Raw genomic sequence first — 16,003 nt, 5'->3', positions numbered from 1 at the left:
GGCTCCTGTATCTTTCTGAGGTATCCTATCATTCCTCTAGTACGTCTTACTTTGGGCCCCAAAAAATAGTTCCAGACTCTACTTGTACTTTTCTTCCTCAGGTCTTAGGCTTAGCCATTTCTCCAAAGAGCACTTTGAAACCATTATCCAGGTAATAGGTATTCTCATGTTATTAGCATAGCATTGCTCCTAGGCCCTCTTAGGGAACAGATTTTTTTAATCTATCTATCTATCTACCTACCTACCTATCTATCTATCTATCTATCTAATCTCTACTTAGAAACCCATGAGATTAAAATTCAAGACAACACCAAAAGGTACATTCTAAGTTCCTTGCTTTCTATATCTGTAATTCCTTCCTCTCACAGTGAGAAACACACCTTCCATCTTACTCAGTGTATTTCTTTCTCAGTTCTCATGCACCAAACATCTCATGGCCTGTTAGGTCACCATCCCACCTTCCTTGAACAGCTCCTGACCCTCTCATAGGACACTGTTGCATTTCATCTCAACAAGCTTTAGAAACACCAACATGAGCTATAACTCATGTCGTTGTTGGAACAAACAGTTCAATCAATACTGTTCTAATGGAATTTAGTAAAATAGCATAGAAACTTAAGGAAGAAACACAAAATACAGGTGAAATAATAGAAAAAGTGCCAGATAATCTGAAAGACATGAGAAATATCCATTAATTTAATAATTTAATAAATAATCATATAGTACCCACTATGCGCCAGGTGCTGTTGAAAGACCATAAGACAATAAAGAGATAATGGACATAAGCCTGAGAACAAAAGAAGTGCTAAATAATTCATAAAATCAGTCACTCATTAGTGATGCCTTTCAATATAATGAAGAATAAAATTGGAATAAAAATTCATCTTGTCAGAGAACAATTGAAAAAAGAAAATAATGAAGCAGAGAGCAAAATCAAAACATCTCTTAGGAAATTATTAAATGTTAAGCATGAATCACCCAGCTAAATATAAAACATAAAACTGTAAAACTTTTAGAAAGCAAACACATGAGAAACTATTGATATTTATAATATCTTGGATGAATACCCAGGGAACTGGGTGTAAAAAGCTAATCCTCAAAGATAGTACACTGTATGATTTAATCTAAACAACATCATTGAAATGATAAAATTATAAAGCACAGATTCACAGTTGCCAGGGATACAGCAGGGACCAGGAGGGACATGAAAGTGGCTATAACAGGGCAACCTACGGGACCGTTTCTTGTGGTGATGGAAATGTCCTATATCTACACAGTATCAAGGTTAATGTTCTGGTTGTGATATTGGACTTTAGTGATGTAAGATGTGTACCCTTGAAGACACTGGTAGAGTACATGGTCTTTCCTGTATTTCTTGCAACTGAATGTAAATGTACGATGATCTTAAAGTTAAAAGTTTTTAAAAATAAAGGTGCCATCCAAAATTAATCTATTTAGTCTGGCTATCATATGTATGTGAAAATACACAAAAAATTTAGACATGTAATATTTAGTAACCAAGTGTATGCTTTCTGTAAATATCTTTAGAATATTCAGGACTCTGTGGACAGGAATTAAAGAGTTTCTAAGTACAGGCAGCTGAGTATTTATGGTAAGTTCTGTGAAGATGGAAAATGAATTCAATCTCTACAATAAGTATAAATTTATGGAATTACTGACAGAACAATCATAATTATGATTACACCAGAAAGACAAGGAGTATTACTCATTATTAGGAATACTGAATAATTAGTTGGAATAAAACAATCCAATGATGACAAGAAAGACCTTCCCATTTAAGTAATGATGCCAAATGAAGGAACAGAAAACATAACCAAAGAGCATAAGAATTATTTTTCTTTCCTTAAAAGAAAAAAAAAGTATATAATTACAAATTAATAATTACAATATCATGAAAACTTGTGAATTTTTCAGCTCATTTAAAAATAGGATATTTACCTCCAAAATTTATCAAATAAATTATGTTTATTAGTTAAACAAAAAGTACATCATACAAATAATATCACAACAGAAAAAAGTGAGAGAAGTATAAATTTTTAAATTATAAAGTAAGATTATAAGAATACATACAAAAGTCATAAACTAATCATAAAATGATTAGCATATCAGATAAAAATACAAATAATGCAACAATATGTTCTTGAAAATGGATAACTAAAAGTAAAAAGGTTTTAAAATGCCAACTAGAAATTAATTTAGGAAAAAAATCCTTTACTTTTTACAGTTTGATCTTCAAATAGATTCATAGCAGGTCTTTGTGTTTTGAACTTGCAATTAGATGATGTGATTTTTAAAGGTCATCTTTCTCTATAACATATTATATAGAAAAAAATTAAAAATGATAATTTTATGGCATATTTCCATTATCATCAGTGAAGCAAATGCACAAATATTCTTATATAGTTGTATAGAAAGAGAAAAAACTCCAAAGGCTTTTATATTAAAGTGTTGGGAATGAATTATGTATTTCTGAAAAAAAAATTGTTAAAATAACCATTAATGTAACTGAAAATGCTACTCAGATATATAAAGGCAATTACACTAAAATGAGATAAAATGGAATATAAAGTGTAATGAACATGCATTTTTGCATTAAGCAATATGTATAATAAAAAAGAAAAAAATAACTTTAGAAAGGTGAAAGTAAGACTCAAAGTTTCAAGTTGAAAAATTCAAATTGTTCCTTGCTTTATTTTTCCATTTTAAATCTTTAATACACCATTAATTTTTCCAAAAGATGGCTCACTTTCCCATTAAAACTTATCAATATCACCTTTTTATGTAATACATTCTTAGGTACACGTAGGTCTGATTCTAGACATTCTCTTCTGTTCCATTAATCTATTTCTTCTGATATCAATGACTTTATATATTATATTTTGATACAGGAAGTCCCTCTTTATCAGTTTTTCTTTTTTCTTTTTCCTAAAACTTTCCTGAAATTTTCCAACCATTCAGTGTAGATGACCTTTGCATCATTATGTGAATTTACAAACAAGAACAATGTTTTGGAATATTTACCGTAGAGACCAGTGTGATAGGCTAATTTGAAAGTGCTCAGTGTGCAATTTGAACAAGGCATCAACTGGCCTCTCTCACCTTACAGTATGGGCACAATCCTGCTCACCCATTTCCCGCTGAAAGTTAGAACTGACGTTTACATATGGAACAATCCTCATAAGGACAGCAATGGAGCATATTTTTTTCTTTTTATTCTGAGGAATATGAAAGAATAAGTGATAAGGAGAAAGATGATTCTAATTTGATTACAATTTCTAAAATGCTTTATCAATTCTGAAGTTAAACTGTTTCAAGTTAAATCAATAGTTTTCAGCGCACTTGTCATTAGGTATCAAGCCAAGAAATTCAGTGTACTCAAATGGTACTAAATGACAACAGATTCATCTAAACAGGCTCATTGCTACTTTTGAGCAGAGAGTAACTCTGGCACCCAACAGAGACATAATTTTAAATCATTCAGTCTCTTATACTTGAGTGAAAATAGCTGGGCCTCTCTTTTCCACTGGATCCTCTCTACTGCCTACTCTGAGGAAATGATAATTAACTGTCGCTAGAGAAAGGGGAGCAGTGAGAAAGGAACTCCCATTTCTTAAGTGTCTGTTACTGGTTCTGCATAGTTATTATCACTTAATAACTTTAGGGGGAAGGCAGGTAGGACAAAGATTAAATCAGAAGTCATACTGTCACTTTTCTACCTATCGAATAACACTTTAATTCAGAACTTTAGGCTAAAGGATTTGTAAAAGCAGTTTCGATTAGTGGTTCAATTTTTCTGTCCAATTATAAGTAAAATGTAATTGTAAAACAGATCCTTTTGATCTGTTTAAATAAATATGATTTTGGTTCTAATTTTGTCTCTAAGTACAAAAGATTCACAAGCTAGGTGAACATTGATAATTGATCTGCTCCTGAGTGTTAAGTGCACATTTTAACCCTGGAAGCCTATTATAACCACATGAAACTCCAGAAGTTTCATCATCAATTTGGGGCTTAGACTAACAGTGGAGAAGAGAGAGCTTCTCTCTGACCTTATGTTCTCCTATAAAGCCAAGAGATAAGAAAATGCTTGTATCTGTTACTTAGGAAAAACCTTCCTCTTGATTATTTCTAATAAATGTCCCTGTATTTCTAAAGATTGTGTTTCTCTTTTGGGGTGAAAATCATATCTACTTTGACATAGGACAAACTTTTCTAAGTGGCACTATCTTATCTAAGTGGGATCAAAATCATGTGTCTTTTTCTCAATGGCAAAAAATTTATTTATTTTTTTTAATTTAATTTTATTTTTTTATTGGTTGTTCAAAACATTACAAAGCTCATGACATATCATCTTTCATACTTTTGATTCAAGTGGGTTATGAACTCCCATTTTTACCCCAAATACAAATTGCAGAATCACATCGGTTACACATCCACATTTTTACATAATGACATATTAGTGACTGTTGTATTCTGCTACCTTTCCTATCTCCTACTATCCCCCCTCCCCTCCCCTAATGGCAAAAAATTTAAAACTAAAAGATTGAAATATACATATACCTAATAGGTCTAAAACTACGTGTTACGATTATATGTGCAACTTTGTAGGACTTGGTATTTTTAAAGGATTGATCCCTTAATCAAGTAAAGATAAGTGGTTGTGGATGGGTCTTGTGCTCTAAAGTTAGTTCCTTATCTCCCAAAAGCAACTCAGGCTGGATGCTCTGTCCCTGCTTCGACAGGCCTCCTTCTGCCAAAGTGCAGATGGGGCAAGAAGATGCTGTCACTAATTTTCTTTGCTCCTAAGAAATGTCCTCTCTTCATCTTGAGAAAAACTGAGCTTATGATTAACTTCATTCCTTTCAGCTTTAAAACAGCTTTTTTGAAATTTTCATTTTTAATGAGATAGAATAATAAACACTTCTGTCCCTTCAAATGTTAACCATTTTTAAGTATCGAGAATTTCATTATTTTCTAGTTATTTTGAAATACATCATAGACTGGTGTACCAAACCTTTCTATTAAAACCAAACCATAGATTGCTACAACCTAACACTACTGTCCTCTAGAAAACCAGAATTAATTCCTCCTCTGTGTTTTGTTCCTCCTCATTAAACTTCTTTCCACCTGCCCTTCTCATCTCTAGTGACCACTATTCCACTTAGTTCTTCTATAAGATTGACTTTCCAGGTCCCACAAATGAGTGAAAACATGTGGTATTTGTCTTTGTGTCTGGCTTATTCCATTTAACCTAATAAATTTCACTTGACTAGGAACCTTGAAAGGTAGATTAGAACATAGAGCAAGTGTTCTATATGCCTTGCAGTCCTCTAAGTATGATCTTGAATCTGGTTCATCCTATGAGCTTTTTGATATTATTTCAGAGATCGAATAAGCAGTAAAGACCAGCCCAAGACTAATCAGAGTTAGAATTACACTTAGCCACAGATACGAACTCCTTGCTTAAAGAGTCATCATTCTGCCTGAGAGTTTTAAGTGCTTCTTTGCTACATTTTAAAATAACTTTCCTGGACAGTTTACATTAATTGCAGATGATTTTTGCATCATTTTGTTAGATTAAAAAGCAAAAGCAAAGCATTTCATTAAGAATGAAATGGACCTTAGGAAAATGAGCATAGCCTCCATACTGTATACATATGGAAATTTTTTGGCTAGCACAAAACTATGTAGCTAATTGAGCAACAGACAAAAATAAATTGCATTGTATCATAAATCTCAGCCCAGTTCTCCATTTACTTCTAAATATTGGCATCTTGTGATATAAGCCAAGGGCATTTCAAATCAATGAGCTATTGTGGTGAGCCGTTTCTGTGAACTGTGGCCGCCATTACAAGATGGCGCTGGTTTCCCCTGTAGTCTGTGACAAACAACTCCTTATCAGAATGAGTTGGCACGCTGTGACTTGGCACCCTGTGAGAAAAGTCCACGTGGCAGCTTCGCATTGGGGCTTGAGGTGCTTTATTAAGGCTGGGAGGGGCATCCAGGGGAAAGAAGAAAAAGTATCAAGGACCTGAATAAACTGCTGAGAGAAGATTCCTGAGTTGCGTCTTCCTTGCAGGCAAGGGGTCGCGACAAGTGGCGCCGAGACCCGGGAACCAGAACTTTCAGTCAGTCAGGGGTGGTGCACCGGTTAGTCCCAGGTGAGTGGGATCTGCTATGAAAGCAGGGATAGTCCCAATACGTGGGATCCGCGTCCAAAGCGGGGTCAGCTCCTCTACAAAGAAAGAGAGAGCCTCATGTTTATTGCAGCTGCACTGTGTACTTTCACTTTTGTTTTCTGTGTTTCTTTTGTTGTGTCATCTCGTTTTTGTTTTTTGTGGTATCTCTTGTTGTTTTTTGTGCGTCTTTTGTTGTTGTGTCATGGGTGCCGCGTCTTCAAGTCAGCTCCTCCTGGCCCTAGATGACCTGTTACGTTCCAAGGGCCTGGAAGTGAAACGTAGTACTTTAGAGAGATTTTTACAGAAGACAGATATTGCTGCACCGTGGTTTGCATTCTCGGGCAGCCTTACTATACCTAGCTGGGATAAATTAGGCAAAGACCTTGACTTTGCTTCTGAGCAGGGCATATTAGAGGGTGGGGTGATACCCCTTTGGAAGATGGTCCGTAGTTGCCTCACAGATGGCAGATGTCAGGAAGCACTTACTAAAGGACAGGAAGTTTTAGAGCAATTACATGAGGAGAAGTCAGAGACGGCAGAAAGTGAGGTATCTCAGGAGGATGGGAGTGTGCGGAGCATGAAACAGGGGAGGAGGCGGCTGTCTCCGGCAAGAAGCGAGATATCTCAGAAGGATGGGAATGTACGGAATGTTAAACAGAGGAGAAGGCTCTATCCGGACTTGACTGAGTTAAAAACTCCCAAGGACACAAGTAGCTCGGACAGTTCTGAGGAATTAGATCCACCCTAGCCGCTCTCAACCCCGCCTTCTCATCTTCCCCCTCCCTATCAGGCCCACAGAAAAGTCTTATTTGACCTTCTCCAGAATATTCACCATGGCTTATTTTAGGACTTTCAGCAAAAGAATCTCTACAAAAAGGTTTAATGTAGATAAACTTCCTATTTTCATGTTGCCCTGTTTTATTTGGCTACTGTCTGAAAAAATCAGCACTCCAGGCACTGGACACTCCCTTACTAGTTTTTCACAAAAATATGTAACAAGGCCTCTGGCCTTGAGCTGGGCTTCACAGTGCTGACTACATTTCTAAGATAAGGGAGTTACTAACTGGGCTCCATGGTAACAGCTGGCAGGAAAAAGAACTGGAAAGGGAGATAGAGGAACTGGAGGGTCGATTAAAAAAGTCAAGATTTAAAGCACCTACGGCCCCGATGCAGTCATGCTCCCTCCTTGTAACCCCGATTGGGACAAGGACAACCCCAGAAGGCTGGGGGGTGTTCAGTGGCAGCCTAAGACGGCCCAAACTTCCCAGTAATTGAAAACTTGGATGCCGATGGACAGCCGGCCAGAATACATGTTCCTTTAGCCTTTAAGGATATTAAACAACTAAAGGAGGCAGTTACTAATTACAGACCCCTGCCAATCAGCCGACACCTAGTGACTGGCAACAGCTTTGCATGGCTGTGTTGTCCGGAGGGGATTTTTTGTTGTGGAAAAGTGAAAATCAAGAGAGGTGTCGCGAGCTAGCCTGAGTCAATCAGGACGCCGGCTTCCCACGGCATAACCTTGAAATGTTAACTGGCTTGGGACTATATGCTATCATAAATCAACAAATTAATTATAATCCTGGGGTCTATGCTCAGATAGCTACAGCAGCCATTTAGGCTTGGAAGGCTCTACCTATTTCAAATGCTAAAACAAAAATTTCAAAAATTGCTCAAGGACCCTCTGAGCCTTATTCTGACTTCCTTGCCTGATTGATACAGGTAGCAGAAAAAATATTCCCTAACTTGGAACAAGCCATGCCGGTCATTAAGCAATTGGCTCTTAAATATGCAAATTCCTATTGCCAAAATGCCATTAAATCTACCAGAGCAAAGAGTGTTGATGACATGATTCGAGCTTGTAAAGATATTGATGGAGCTCATATTACTGGACAGGTTCTGGCCGCTGCCCTCAAAACGGGAACAGGGGCCCGCCCCAAGGTCTACTGGGCAATCCAGGGACGGAATGGTGCCCCGGGGAGTGGGCGACTTTGTCACCTCCCACGGACCAACCCCTTTCTATCTGTAGACTCCCTAGGGGAATGCCAGGAAGTACAGGATGTACAACTGCAACCGCAGGTCGCAGAGACAGAACAAGCTGCTACCGCAGTAAGATCTTGGCCAGGCGGGGGAAAATGCAGACAAAATCAAACAAAATACAATCGGCTAAGAAAACTTGGAGAACTTTTGCCCTGAAAATGGGTACCAGACTCCATGTTGTTTGCATCACCATGGTAACCATGGGGTGCCTGGCCGGCATAGCTGCTTCCTGGTCCCACCTCCCACACTTTTGCGGGCTTCTGATTGGTTCTTCCACAGTCACTCAGACAGGACTTCTGGTCCCGCCTTCCAGCCACTAACCTGTACTGCTGTGTTTCAGATTTCTACCGGAGCTGCTCAGAGCCTGTATTTATAAAAAATGCCTACCTGTAAATGCTAATGAAAGATATCTTTTTCAGACAAAATTTAATTCCACAGGTTTCTATGTTACAGTCCTAAATTTAAGCTAATTCTAAGTTAAATAACCTGACTTTTTCTCTATAGTTGTGTTACTAAATAATGTTCTATTGATGAGAGATATCAAATATGCTTCTTTATATTTTACTTTTAATTTTGAAGGTTATGAGGATGCATTTGCTTGCCACAGGAACAAGCCGGCAAAGTTCCTGTGATGACCAAAAAATCCTTATTTTCATTGCTAACTATAAAAATAAAAATGTATACTCAAGGATCTTATTTCAGTTACATCAAGTGACGTCACATAGAAGAGTGCACTCCTAGCTAAAAATAAATTTAAATGGATCCAAATATTTTAAGACCACGTGGTTACATAAAGTTAATACAATTATAAGTCATGTTCTTATTCTTAATATATATATATATTTTTTAGATATTTAGATAACCTATATTTGTTAATCTATAAATTAATTAGTACATGCCTAATTGATTAGTTAATATATATTTGCCTAATTGTTTTTCTTCAACAGAAAACCCATAATTTATGTTTTATATTTACATTTATCAGATACTCTGCCTTTTCAGTTACAGATATTTGAGATAAATGTGTTTACTATAAATTTGCTTTTCAGTAAAAATACAATCAAGTAATTTCTAAATCTCAAAGTAGAATTAATCAACACATTTTATCTGGGATTTTGGCTGCTAATCAAAGGATAGAATTACTTCAAGCTCAAGTTGAGGAATTGTCTGACCTAGTACATTTGGGTTGTATTGATCAACGAGCACATTTATGTATAACCTCTGTCAGATTTTATGATTCCAGAAATGCCTCATGCATCATCGGAGAATATCTATCCGGAACCTGGTCCATGGAAGCAGAAAACTTCCCAGTCTCAACTAACTCAGATAGCTGTTTTGAACAACACCCTTGTCGTACCAGTGACTTTGGGACAATTCACCCGTTGGATTTCTTCTGCTTTTTCCTTTTTTAAGGAGTGGGTGGGAATAGGCATTTTTGGTGCAATGTGTTGCTTCGGTATGTTCCTCTGTTTGTGGTTTCTCTGTCGCCTCAAGGCCCGCAATGCTCACGATAAGGCTATGATCATACAAGCTCTTGCAGCTTTAGAAAATGGCAATTCACCTCAAGTCTGGCTTGCGCATCTTAAACAGTAAATCTTTGACATGGTCGTTGCACCCCAAGTTATTATAACATTGCACTGGGATCGACATGTCTTTCCTCGCTATTCTCTTAGTGTTGGAAAGCCCTTGCACTCTGCCGGTCTTGCTGCCATTGCACGCAGATGGGTTTCCACACTAGTGCTTCTCTATCGCTTTAAAGTCCGTGCCTTTCTTTCAGGGTGCTGTCAACTTGTTTGTCGTTGTAAACAGCCACAGTTCAGCCTCGGCTATCCCCCTCCGTCCACCATCGTCACGATACAGGATGCGAGGCAAGGCACTGCACTTGAGTGATCCTTGGAGTGGACCTCAAGGAGAGCATGTCCTATTGCATGCGGGTTTGACGTCCTTCCTTACCCCACCTTATCCACGCCCCGCCCCACGAAAAAAGGCGTCGGCTGATATGGCCTCGGATCTGGGGAAGGCGCCTCCTTAGGGCTGAGCCATACTATGCAGCCACTTCTGCACAGTGGGATAGGACCTCTACTCTCGCCTGTATTGTCGTAATAAAACAAAAAAGGGGGAACTGTGGTGAGCCGTTTCTGTGAACTGTGGCCGCCATTACAAGATGGCGCTGGTTTCCCCTGTAGTCTGTGACAAACAACTCCTTATCAGAATGAGTTGGCACGCTGTGACTTGGCACCCTGTGAGAAAAGTCCACGTGGCAGCTTCGCATTGGGGCTTGAGGTGCTTTATTAAGGCTGGGAGGGGCATCCAGGGGAAAGAAGAAAAAGTATCAAGGACCTGAATAAACTGCTGAGAGAAGATTCCTGAGTTGCGTCTTCCTTGCAGGCAAGGGGTCGCGACAAGCTATAACATAGTAATATAAATTACACGATGGCTCATTTCCCTGAGTATTTAAATGAGCTTCACTCACTCCATCTTAGCAAAATCCTTTCTCAGTGGCTTTCAGCCATCACTAGGCATCAGAATTAACTGGAGCTCTTCAGAAATAAAGTATCCATGCCCAAGTTTTACCTGGTGACATTATGATTAATAGGTGGTCAGGGCAATTTGGGAAAATTCCCTAAGTCTTTTTAACGTGCAGAACTATAGTCTTTTATCTTTTCCCCACTCTCCAATTACTGCTTTCTCCTGTTTAGTTCAGTGTTTCTTTTTAAAATTTTAAATGACATAATTAATACGTGAATAAAAGCTTTAAAAGACTTGTAAAACTTAGAGGAAAAGGTAAAAAAATACAAATCCCTTGGAAAAGCATGTCCCTCTCAACTAGCCTCAAGGTTCACTGTATTCTTCCTGCTCCTCCTGCTAAGGTTATTCGGAGTGTCTCCATTGGCAACCTCCACTTCCTCTGGTCCCTTCACATCTCAACACACTTTAGCATGGCTTCTAACCTCCTACTTGTCTGTAATGACCAACGTTTGCCTAAATTATCAAGTTCAATGGACTTGCTTAAGTCCTTAATGTCTTCCACCTCTCTGTTGTGTTCTATTCTATTCTATTTCTAGAAACTTTCTTTTTACCTGCTTGTGGTTCTCCCTCTCAGGCAGCTGTCAGTCTCCTTTGAAGGACTCTTCTCATTCCTGGTTCTAGTCTTAGTCACCTTTATTCTCATGTGGTACCAAATCCATACTGAAACCTTCACATACTAAGTGTGTTGAAGAGTTCCAAACCTCTACCGCCAGCCCCTACTTCTTCTTGAGTTTCGGATCCATAAATCCATTTACCAGAGTGTCTCTTGATGTCCATGTCACAAAGATATTTCAAACTCAATATTGTCTCCCTACCACCAAACTGCTCCTACTACGTCACCTTCCATACTGGAAACCAAGGAGCCATCAGAGCCTCTTCCCTCATTTGCTAGTCAACATCTTATATTCGCCAAATTTATTTTCTATACCTCTCAAGTATATATATTTCTATACCTTTCTGTATTTATTATTGTGTCTTACTTCTGACCTTCATTTCTTCCCTAATTCATCTGTAGGTGGTAGACTTGACTCTCTTCAATTCCTTCAAACTGCCGAGTGTGATTTTAAATGAAGCACCTATTGTTACTTCAAATTTTCTTTTCCATAAATATAAAACATACTTCAGTCAGATGAGGTGGTGTATGCCTGTAATTCCAGCTACTAGCGAGGGCAAGGCAAGAGAATCACAAGTTTGAAGCTAGCCTTGGCAATTTGGTGAGACCGTTTTTCAAAATAGAGATGTAGCTCAGTGGTGAAGCACCCATGTTTCAATTTCCAGTAATTCAACAAGCAAAAACCCCAACTCATCCTTCTTGATATTGCATATGGATCCATTCATACCCCACCACATAATCTATATGTAGTTCTCCAGCCTCAGTTGAATAATACTCCCCCCCCCCACCGCCGACTTCCTTGTATGTTCTAGCTGTTCTGAACCTTTTGCCATGCTTTCTTGGGCTTTCGTCTTTGAATGCCCTTCCTCCTCTTCCTTTAGACCGTCTGCATTTATCCTCCCAATTTCAATTCAGCAATCACTAACTGTAGCATACTTTCCAACGCTAGTCCATCTCCCTCTCATCCCAGTGATTTCTGTCCTTGCCACTACTCCTGTTTCTACTTTTTCCTTCCTTCTGGGGCCAGAGCATAAACCTTTATCATGGACCTGCTCACACTGTATTGCTGTTGTATCTTTGCTTTCTACCTTCCTCATTAAGTGGGAATTCCTCGTCTCATTCCTATTTCTGTCAACCCAAGTCTAGCAAGTGCTTGGTATCTAGCTGATTTTCTCTATTTACTGACAAAAATGACTGAGTAAATGGAAATTCAGAAAATTTAAATCTTACTTTTCTCATTAACATAAGGGAAAAACTATGCTGACAAGAGAAAAACTGGGCATCAAACAAGAATGCATAAGTTTAGCATCAACTGTTTATGAGGTAAAGAACTTGTATAACTCAAACGATACAAATTCAAATGAATCTAAGTTACATGTTTAAGAAATTTAAAAAGCTTCTGATGGAGGTAGAAGTTAAGGGGGGGGCAGGTAACAGTACTGACTGGAAAACTCCTATATTAAACAAACAACAAAATAAGTTTCTGTTTGTACAAAATTTTTGCCTTTTACCTCATTTCTTTTTTTGGTCAGAGATCCCTTTGAGCACCAAGGTCTCTACCTACAAAATGCAAAACCAAGATAATAATGATTTCTCTAAACATTCCTTTCACTAATTATTGTTCATGCTGGAGGATTTCTATATTGGCCTTTTACCCTATAAGACCTGAGTGCTTGTCCTTTTATTTATATGTCTAATTTCACTGCATGTTCTGTAAAGATTGGAGCCAGGTAAAAAACGTTCTGTCCTTCTCTGCTCTGTCAAATATGCAAAGTGCTTCTTAGCTCCTGAGATGGATTGGGGTAATAATAGCTAACACTCATGTGTACTTACTACCTACCATGAATTACTCTCAGCATCGAACCTTTTTCTCACAATTACCCCATGGTAGCTATTACTGCCCAGATGAAGAAACTGAAGCACAGAGGGAGTAAGTAACTAAACTTCTCAGGATTATGTTATCTAAGACACAATGGGCCTGAGAATGGAACACTGGCAATTGGTTGGCCTTCTTTAGTACTGCACTGCTTTACCTCAAGTACTTAGCAGATTGCCTAACAATTGTTTTTATATTTTTTGTTGTTTTCTTCTGGTGCTGGGGAGAGAATCCAGGGCCTTGAACATGGTAGGTGGGCAAAGCTCTATACCATTGAGCTACACCTCTAAACCAACTGGGCTGTTTTAACAGAGGCTGACTTCTACCATGCCAATAAAAGGAAAATAGGTCCATTTTATTTAAAAACTATGATTTTTCTTCCTTTCCTTTTTTTGGCTTCATTGCTTTTAGTCTGCTGTTCATTCCATCTACTTCAGCCTCCATTCCAGCTTTTCATTACCACTAAAGTAATATATATCTTACACTAGTCAGTTTCCTTCCATATTTTTATCTATACTCAGTTAATCCTACATAGGGGTGATGCAGACACACACACACACCAAGGAGATGGGACTTTTCTCAGAAATATAATACTTTCAAAATTTTTGCATCTTGTTTCTTTCACAGAACAATGACTTCTAGAAATCCCTCTAACTCACTAGTATACATTTAGTGCATCCTTCCTAATGGTTGCTCACTCATTCATCCACGGTAGAGATATATCATAATTGTCAAACCACTCTCCTCATGAACCGTGTTCACTTTCTTTCCAGTTGGTTAACTCTCAATTTAATGCTATCTTTAATACATGGTAACCCACTAGAAATACCAGTGGGGAAGCCAGGTGTGGTGGTACATGCCTGTAATCCCAGCAACTTGGGAGGCTGAGGCAAGAAGATCACGAGTTTGAGGCCAACCTCGGCAACTTAGAGAGACCCCAAGCAACTCAGTGAAAAAATATAAAAGGACTGGGGTTGTGGCTCAATGGTTAAGCACCCCTGGGTTCAATCCTTGGTATCGACAGATAGATAGATAGATAGACAGACAGACAGAAAAATTTCAGTGGGGAATGAGGAGCAGTAGGCTGAGTTTCTGGAAAGAAGCGTCTCTACATCTGGTCTTCCTGAATTCTTGGGCAGCACAAGTTTTTCATCTTTTCCTCTGCCACTGTTCGGGTCAGGGAAAATGACACATGTTGGTGGGGCCAATAATAAATTTCCCTTCAGGAGCCTATGGATTTGAAAGCCAAAGCCTTCTTGGCATCTGTGGGTCTTGTCTCTTTGCCCATCAACAATAGCCAATCCACCTAGGAGCAATCCCTGTCCTGATTTTCTCTGTCAAGATCCCACTTGAAAGTAAGGCCTCAGGCTGGGGTTATGGCTCAGCCGTAGAGCGCTTGCCTAGCACGTGCAGGGTGTGGAGTTCGATCCTCAGCACCACATAAAAATAAAATAAAGGTATTGTGTCGAAGTATAACTAAAAACAAAATATTTTTTTTAAAAAGAAAGTAAGTAAGGCCTCATACATACCCAGTAGCCAAATGGAGGGAAGAAAGAAAGATACTCTCAGGTTCAATGTTCCCAGAATCTACTCCATGTTCACCTGATAATTTAATGCACTGCTACAAAACCTACCTAAAACACTGATGCCAAACAAAGCTGTTCTACTACATATTTAAAGTGGGAAGATGATGACACAAAACCAGATACCTTCATTTAAAATCAGAGTAACAAACTGAGAACATTTAATGTTCCCTATCTACCTGTCAAGGTGAACTTAGGATGGGACTCTAAGAGAAAAAGAGTATTGAACAGGTCATGCTTCAAAACAGTGATACAGAAAATGATTTCATTAGTAACCAACACAGAATCAAGGAGTTCTCTGTGGCCTCTACTACGTACGTTATCTTAATGATGAATTTTATGTATTCTAGGATAAATATCCTTAAAGTGTATCACTATACTTCTATACCCATTCTAAGAATTTTATAATTTACAAATTATTCTTTTGGTTTAGTACATATTCAATGTACTCTTCTATTCAACTTTACTGCATATTTTATGATGTTCAAATTTCCTACCTAGCACACTACCTTACAGAATACCCAGTCACTTTTTAAGACAGTAGAATAGTAATTATTTATTCTAGATAATCAACTTTGTTAAAACTTGGCAAAATGATTAAACATAGTTACCATATACAAATACCTTGTTTAACATTACCATGAACATAATGCTATGCTTAAAAATGTTCAGTATTAAAGTCCACACGTTCTCCATACTTAAGAGTGCTGACATGCACTCTAGATCAACCAAAGAGGGCAGCCATGGCAGACAGTACTGCAGCCTTCGATGACCGGCACACTGCAATGCCCACATGCTTCTCTAGAGAGGACACCATTGCACCACCCCAGCTGGAGGCAGTCTGCAGCATGAGGTTACTCCTCTGTTTTGGCAGGCAGTTCTGACCTCAAATGGATAAGAAATGAGTGCAACAATATTGGATCTGATACAAATAAGCCAAATAGTATTATTCTGGTTGCTAAGATGAAAGTTTTATGGCAGCTGGAATGTGTCTTCAAGGAAATAGTAATAAAAATGAGACAGAAATCAACCAGAAAATTAGAATGTTGAAAGTCCTTTGACTTTATGAAAGCATGAATATCACCATGGCCTAGGAAAAATGACTAACAATTATTGGAATGGCAAGTGACATGTAAAGAATACGAGTATTGGGAGAAAAACC

This window comes from Urocitellus parryii, chromosome 7 (genome assembly GCF_045843805.1).
Source record: "Urocitellus parryii isolate mUroPar1 chromosome 7, mUroPar1.hap1, whole genome shotgun sequence".
NCBI lineage: Eukaryota > Metazoa > Chordata > Mammalia > Rodentia > Sciuridae > Urocitellus > Urocitellus parryii.
Note: the sequence above shows the minus strand (reverse complement) of the source record.